Raw genomic sequence first — 8,222 nt, 5'->3', positions numbered from 1 at the left:
TTATATATATATATATATATATATACACACAAGCGTTTGTGAAGGCGGCACTCCCAGGTAAATAATTAGACGTAGTCCATATATAACTTCTACGTTTTGGTTTTATTAAAGAAAAACTGTCATCAGCAATATACTTTATGTTACAGAAAAATCTCACCTTATATTCTGACATACACCCGTGAAACAGAGCTGCAGCGTGCTAAAACTGACTTCTGCTGACGTCGTTAATAGCAGATACTGGCCCTCTTTCCGAGTTGATCGCTAGCTGCTTTCGTTCGCAGCACGGCGATTAGGTAAAAAAGCGGCACTTCTGCGCATGCGTATGGGCCACAGTGCGCAGTACTTTCACAAAAGTCGATGTAGTTTCACACAAGGTCTAGCGATGCTTTTCAGTCGCCCTGCTGGCCACAGAGTGATTGACAGGAAGTGGGTGTTTCTGGGTGGTAACTGACCATTTTCAGGGAGTGTGTGTAAGAATGCAGGCGTGCCAGATAAAAACACAGGAGTGGCTGGGAAAATGGAGGCGTGGCTGGCCAAATGCAGGGTGTGTTTGTGACGTCAAAACAGGAACTGAACAGTCTGAAGTGATCGCAAGCTAGGAGTAAGTCTCGAGCTACTCAGAAACCGCACAATCTTTTTTAGTAGCAGCACTGCGATCCTTTCGTACGCACTTCTGCTAAGCTAAGATACACTCCCAGAGGGCGGCAGCTTAGCGTTTGCACTGCTGCTAAAAGCAGCTAGCAAGCAACCAACTCGGAATGAGGGCCACAGTCTGTTGTCTCAGAAATAACCTCAGACATTTCAAACAAATGTGCTCAATTTATCACCATGGAAACGGTCAAGACGGAGATTGACACTGGACTGACAAGCATGTTATACACAAAGCAAATTATTATTTGAATTGAAGGAAGCAAGGAGCGCCGGCTACACGAATACACTATATATATATATATATATATATATACATACACGTACAGTCCCATTTTGGTGCAGAGGGGGCAGGGTTGGACTGGCCCACAGGGGTACAGGGGAAACCACCGGTGGGCCCTACTGCCTGGGGACCCACCCCCTCCTCTAGGGATCAGTTTCCATACTGTACTGTTACTAATCTAGTACATTATCATGCATGCAATACAGTATTTACTGTTCCTTTTTATCTAGGGGACTAACACTTGCAAAATGGTTGGGCAAACCAATGTGGTCGCTGAGCACACCCCCTTTAGACACTGGCCACACCCCTAAACATGGGCCCCTACCACTGTATTCTCCCAGTGGGCCCTACATGACCCAGTCCGACACTGGGAGGGGGTGTTCTATAGAAATTCATTAGACTATAGGGCCTGTATTGATGTGTTTTTATCAAAGCTGCTGTTGTATGCCCCTCTGTTACCCCATGTAATGTATATGTGCTACTGTCATCCTGTGTATGCCCCCCTGTCACCCTGTGTATATGTTCCACCGTCACCCTGTGTATGCCCCCCTGTCACCCGATGTATATGTGCCATTGTCATGCTGTGTATGCCCCTCTGTTACCCTGCATACAGTATATTACGCTCTGTCACCCAGCTAGTGTATGCCTCTCTGTTACCCTATGTATGCCACTCTGTATGTCACCCTCTGTATGTCCCGCTACCATGCCCCAAGTAGTGAGACCACACTCCTTTTCTGGGGTACGGACAAATACACAAGTTCCACTAACCTCCCCTTTCCCCTATCATAGCCCCCCCCCTGGGTTTTACTTCTGGATCCACCCTGGCTGACCAGCGGGATCCCGACAGCTGAGATATCATACTGAATCCTCTCAGATACATGCGGCTCTGAATACTACACAAATTGCTTTTATTAAATGTGATTTAGGTCTAGGTTCTAGGTGTGTTCTGCGATGTATGAGCCCTGTGCATGCAATCATTAATAGGATTAATAATACAAATGGTTACAGAAGCTGACACTCACTTGTGAAGGCGGAAGTGGCCATCATGCAGCAGGTAATGAGATCTTACTGTACATGTCCTAGGAGGAAATAAAATGTAGATAATTACACATAAATCTGGATATTTTCCAAAGGCTTCATTATTACTGACTACTGCAGAGGTCACTTTATACTAGAGATGTGCAGCGAGCATTTTTCATGTTTTGTGTTTTGGTTTTGGATTCGGTTCCGCGGTAGTGTTTTGGATTCGGACGCGTTTTGGCAAAACCACCCTTTTCGGATTTTTGTCGGATTCAGATTCGAATTGGAATTAGTGATGTGCACTGGACATTTTTCGGGTTTTGTGTTTTGGTTTTGGATTCGGTTCCATGGCCGTGTTTTGGATTCAGACGCATTTTGGCAAAACCTCCCTGAAATTTTTTTTTCGGATTTGGGTGTGTTTTGGATTCGGGTGTGATTTGGCAGATTTAAAAAATAGTCCCCAAACAGCACATGATGCAAAGAAAAAAAGAGGTGCAATGAGGTAGCTGTGTGACTAAGCGAAGCAACTTAAGTGGCCAACACAAACACCTGGCCCATCTAGGAGTGGCACTGCAGTGTCAGACATGATGGCAGATTTAAAAAATAGTCCCCATACAGCACATGATGCAAAGAAAAAAAGAGGTGCAATGAGGTAGCTGTGTGACTAAGCTAAGCGACCCAAGTGGCTGACACAAACACCTGGCCCATCTAGGAGTGGCATTGCAGTGTCAGACAGGATGGCAGATTTAAAAAATAGTCCCCAAACAGCACATGATGCAAAGAAAAAAAGAGGTGCACCAAGGTCACTGGATGGCAAAGCTAAGCGATCCAAGTGGCCGACATAAACACCTGGCCCATCTAGGAGTGGCTCTGCAGTGTCAGACAGGATGGCAGATTTAAAAAATAGTCTCCAAACAGCACATGATGCAAAGAAAAAAAGAGGTGCAATGAGGTAGCTGTGTGACTAAGCTAAGCGACTCAAGTGTCCAACACAAACACCTGGCCCATCTAGGAGTGGCACTGCAGTGTCAGACAGGATGGCATTTCAAAAAATAGTCCCCAAACAGCACATGATGCAAAGAAAAAAAGAGGTGCACCAAGGTCGCTGGATGGCTAAGCTAAGCGACCCAAGTGGCCGACAAAAACACCTGGCCCATCTAGCAGTGGCACTGCAGTGTCAGACAGGATGGCACTTCAAAAAAATAGTCCCCAAACAGCACATGATGCAAAGATAAATTAAAGAAAAAAGAGGTGCAAAATAGAATTGTCCTTGGGCCCTCCCACCCACCCTTATGTTGTATAAACAGGACATGCACACTTTAACAAACCCATCATTTCAGCGACAGGGTCTGCCACACGACTGTGACTGAAATGACTGGTTGGTTTGGGCCTCCACCAAAAAAGAAGCAATCAATCTCTCCTTGCACAAACTGGCTCTAAAGGGGCCAGTTGTCCACCTCCTCCTCATCGTTCGATTCCTCACCCATTTTACTGTGTTCATCCCCCTCATCACAGATTATTAATTCGTCCCCACTGGAATCCATCATCTTAGGTCCCTGTGTACTTTCTAGGGGCAATTGCTGGTGAATGTCTCCACGGAGGAATTAATTATAACTCATTTTGATAAACATCAACTGCTCCACATTTTCTAGAAGTAACCTCGTACGCCGATTGCTGACAAGGTGAGCGGCTGCACTAAACACTTTTTCAGAGTACACACTGGAGGGGGGGCAATTTAGGTAAAATAAAGCCAGTTTCTGCAAGGGCCTCCAAATTGCCTCTTTTTCCTGCCAGTATACTTACGGACTGTCTGACGTGCCTACTTGGATGCGGTCACTCATATAATCCTCCACCATTCTTTCAATGGTAATAGAATCATATGCAGTGACAGTAAACAACACGTCAGTAATCGTTGACAGGTCCTTCAGTCCAGACCAGATGTCAGTTATCGCTCCAGACTGCCCTGCATCACCGCCAGCGGGTGGGCTCAGAATTCTTAGCCTTTTCCTCGCAGCCCCAGATGCGGGAGAATGTGAAGGAGGAGCTGTTGGTGGGTCACGTTCCGCTTGACTTGACAATTGTCTCACCAGCAGGTCTTTGAACATCTGCAGACTTGTGTCTGCCGGAAAGAGAGATACAACGTAGGTTTTAAATCTAGGATCGAGCACGGTGGCCAAAATGTAGTGCTCTGATTTCAACAGATTGACCACCCGTGAATCCTGGTTAAGCGAATGAAGGGCTCCATCCACAAGTCCCACATGCCTAGTGGAATTGCTCCATTTTAGCTCCTCCTTCAATCTCATCACAAACCACCTCACCATCAGAATCCTCCTCGTCAACTTCCTCCTCAGCACCAGCAACACCCATATCCTCATCCTGGCGTACTTCAACAGTGACATCTTCAATTTGAATATCAGGAACTGGACTGTGGGTGCTCCTTCCAGCACTTGCAGGGGGCGTGCAAATGGTGGAAGGAGCCACCTATTCCCGTCCAATGTTGGGAAGGTCAGGCATCGCAACCGACACAATTGGACTCTCCTTGGGGATTTGTGATTTAGAACGCACAGTTCTTTGCTTTGCTTTTGCCAGTTTAACGCTTTTCATTTTTCTAGCGAGAGGATGAGTGCTTCCATCGTCATGTGAAGCTGAACCACTAGTCATGAGGAACATAGGAGAGGGCCTTAGCCGTTCCTTGCCACTCCGTGTCTTAAATGGCATATTGGCAAGTTTATGCTTCTCCTCAGATGATTTTAATTTAGATTTTTGGGTCATTTTACTGAACATTTGCTTTTTGGATTTTACATGCTCTCTACTATGACATTGGGCATCGGCCTTGGCAGATGACGTTGATGGCATTTCATAGTCTCTGCCATGATTAGTGGCAGCAGCTTCAGCACTAAGTGGAAGTAGATCTTGATCTTTCCCTATTTTACCTTCCAAATTTTTGTTCTCCATTTTTTACTGTGTAGAATTATATGCCAATAATATATCTGGAATTAGACTGCAGTAATGTCTGGAATTAGCTATCACTAGATAAATACCAGATATCACTGTGACTGGAATGATGCCCTATGCACAGTGACAGGACACTACCACAGCACCCTACATCAGCCAGCTGCAGCACAAGACACTGTACTAGTATTAGTAATGTGGTATTACTGAGCACCACAAGACACTGAGCACTGATACTGAGTACTGATGTTACTGAGCACTGATGATACTACGGAGAACTGACACAGAGCAGCACAAAAGCACTCGGGAATTGTCACCCCCAAGACATACTTGCCTACTTATTGGCTGCTCTCTCCGGGAGAGAGCAGCCATGTCGGCTCGGCAGGGGGGCGGGCAGCGATGTGAGAGTGGAGGGGGCGTGGCCACGTGGTTGTGCTGTGTAAGCCACGCCCCCCGCTGTGTAATGCCGCTATTACAGGCATTATACAGCAGGGGGAGTGGCTATGATGACGCGATTCAACAAGAATCGCGTCATCGCCTGCCCGGACCGCCCACTTTACTCGCTAAGTGGGCGGCCGGGCAGGGGGGGACCCCTGTAATCGGGAGACTTGCCTCCTCTTTCGGCGGGCCGGAAGGGTCACCCGATTTTCGGGAGCCTCCCGGCCATTCCGGGAGAGTAGGCAAGTCTGCCCCAAGATGCCACTGTGACTGGAATGATGATGATGAACGATACACAGTCACAGGACACTACTACCACAGCACCTTACAGCAGCAAGATGCAGCACAAGAGAGACACTGTACTAGTATTACTAAGCAGCACAAAAGAACTCTGGAATTGTCACCCCCCAGATACCACTGTGACTGGAATGATGATGACCGATGCAGTCAAAGGACACTACTACCACAGCACCCTACAGCAGCAAGATGCAGCACAAGAAAGACACTGTACTAGTATTACTGAGCAGCAATAAGCACTGATTCTGAGCACTGATACTGAGATTTGACGCTGAGAGAACGTAGCCACGTCCTCTATGTACCATCTACAATGCACAAGTGAAAATGGTGGTGACGCGCGGCTCTTTGTCTGGAATCCGAATCTCGCGAGAATCCGACAGCGGGATGATGACGTTTTGCCTCGTTTGGGTTTTCCGAGTCAGGCGGGAACAACCGAGCCTGGCTCGGACCCATGTTTGACACATGGAGTTCGGGGAGGTTCGGTTCTCGGAGAACCGAACCCTCTCATCTCTACTTTATACACATGAGCCAATCAGCAACTAGGATGAATTAGCGGTAACTTTTCTATAATGCATCAATTACAGGATTTCTACTTAGAACAGGGGCAGGCAACCTGCATCACTCCAGCTGCTGTGGAACTACACATCCCAGCATGCTCTGCCTCAGTTTTAGAATGTCCTAATAGAAAAACCATGGAAGGGCATGCTGGGATGTGTAGTTCCACAGCAGCTGGCGTGCCACAACTTGCCTATACCTGATTTAGAAGACAATTCAGAAAATATTTACGTCTGAGTCTTACCTGAGGAGTTACAGACACAAGGCAATGCAACCGGCTCTGGACTGACTCCGCTGATAGCAGATATATGAGAAATATGTCAGGTGTAACCTCAACAAGAATATACAGAGAAAATAAAACAAAAGCTACTATTACACAGACGTGAGGGAAAGAAAAATACAGACGAAAGGAAATAAGTCCTAAACCGCACCGAGAGGAAGATTATTTCCTGATATTTGCAGAACTAACATATGATGACAGAGCAGCTTCTATTCAGCAAAGCCCCCCATGCAGGGACACAGTGCACTCCTCCTCACTCTTACTCTCCTATATACTGCCATTAGGGACGTGCGGTGAGCTAAATAGCTCAGGAGGCACTGGCTAGCACCAGAGCCAGATTTGCATGCAATATATGAGCCATGGCGTACATCTGGGGATTATACACAGGTGCAGCAGTATATACATCTGGGAAATATACATAGGTGCAGCAATATACAGTATACATGTGGGCATTATACACAGGCGCAGCAGTATATACATGTGGGCATTGTACACAGGTGCAGCAGTATAAACATCTGGGCATTATACACAGGTGCAGCAGTATATACATGTGGGCATTGTACACAGGTGCAGCAGTATAAACATCTGGGTATTATACACAGGTGCAGCAGTATATACATGTGGGCATTGTACACAGGTGCAGCAGTATATACATGTGGGCATTATACACAGGTGCAGCAGTATATACATGTGGGCATTGTACACAGGTGCAGCAGTATATACATGTGGGCATTGTACACAGGTGCAGCAGTATATACATGTGAGCACTGTACACAGGTGCAGCAGTATATACATGTGGGCATTATACACAGGTGCAGCAGTATAAAAATCTGGGCATTATACACAGGTGCAGCAGTATATACATGTGGGCATTGTACACAGGTGCAGCAGTATATACATGTGAGCATTATACACAAGTGCAGCAATATATACATGTGGGCATTGTACACAGGTGCAACAGTATATACATGTGGGCATTATACACAGGTGCAGCAGTATAAACATCTGGGCATTGTACACAAGTGCAGCAGTATATACATGTGGGCATTGTACACAGGTGCAGCAGTATATACATGTGAGCATTGTACACAGGTGCAGCAGTATATACATGTGGGCATTATACACAGGTGCAGCAGTATAAACATGTGGGCATTATACACAGGTGCAGCAGTATAAACATCTGGGCATTATACACAGGTGCAGCAGTATATACATGTGAGCATTCTACACAGGTGCACAGTGTATAGCTCCTAGGCCCTGGTTCTTCTTAAAAGCCTGCAGTTTTTCCCCTGGGAGCCTCCCAGGGGAGGATGGATCCTCCTGGGAAGGAGGATAATGGAGAGTCCCAGGCTGCAAGGCCTGAGGGAGGCCCTGGGAATTCTGACATACCTATTGCAGTGGAAGCCTCAGTGCTGGAGGATTTGGACAGTACAGCGTTTCCAGTGATTGTGGGTCCGGTGATGAAACAGGATCCCCAACTGGAGACCCCCAAACCACAGCATGCTGGCTCTCTGGGTGAGGTAACCCAGGGAGGTGATAAGGTGAATGAACTTGCCTGTGGTGGGGCGGGGGTTAGTGCTGCAGGTGGAGATGCTGAGGTTTCTGATTGCAGCCAGGAGGATTCAACATCCTCTAGTGATAAATACATGAATATGAGTCTAGAGGAATTAAGAATGGAGCAGAACCGTATATACTCTCGCATTACTTATAAAAAAAGAAGGCGTAACTGTAGCAGCAGATGGGAGAGAG

At 46.6% G+C, this 8,222-nt stretch overlaps 1 long non-coding RNA gene across 1 annotated transcript; it reads right to left on the bottom strand.

The window, feature by feature from the left end:
• Window positions 1–1,950: 1,950 nt before the first annotated feature.
• LOC135054719 (uncharacterized) lies at window positions 1,951–7,987 on the bottom strand. The gene is made up of 3 exons (XR_010243555.1): window positions 7,863–7,987; window positions 6,438–6,487; window positions 1,951–2,010 (listed from the first exon to the last, which is right to left on the bottom strand). It is a non-coding gene; the product is annotated as an uncharacterized LOC135054719 (long non-coding RNA).
• Between the last annotated feature and the right edge of the window lie 235 nt (window positions 7,988–8,222).

Source organism: Pseudophryne corroboree, chromosome 3 (assembly GCF_028390025.1).
Source record: "Pseudophryne corroboree isolate aPseCor3 chromosome 3, aPseCor3.hap2, whole genome shotgun sequence".
Classification (NCBI taxonomy): domain Eukaryota; kingdom Metazoa; phylum Chordata; class Amphibia; order Anura; family Myobatrachidae; genus Pseudophryne; species Pseudophryne corroboree.
The sequence above is the reverse complement of the archived record's forward strand: the minus strand, read 5'-3'. Positions and strand labels throughout refer to the sequence as shown.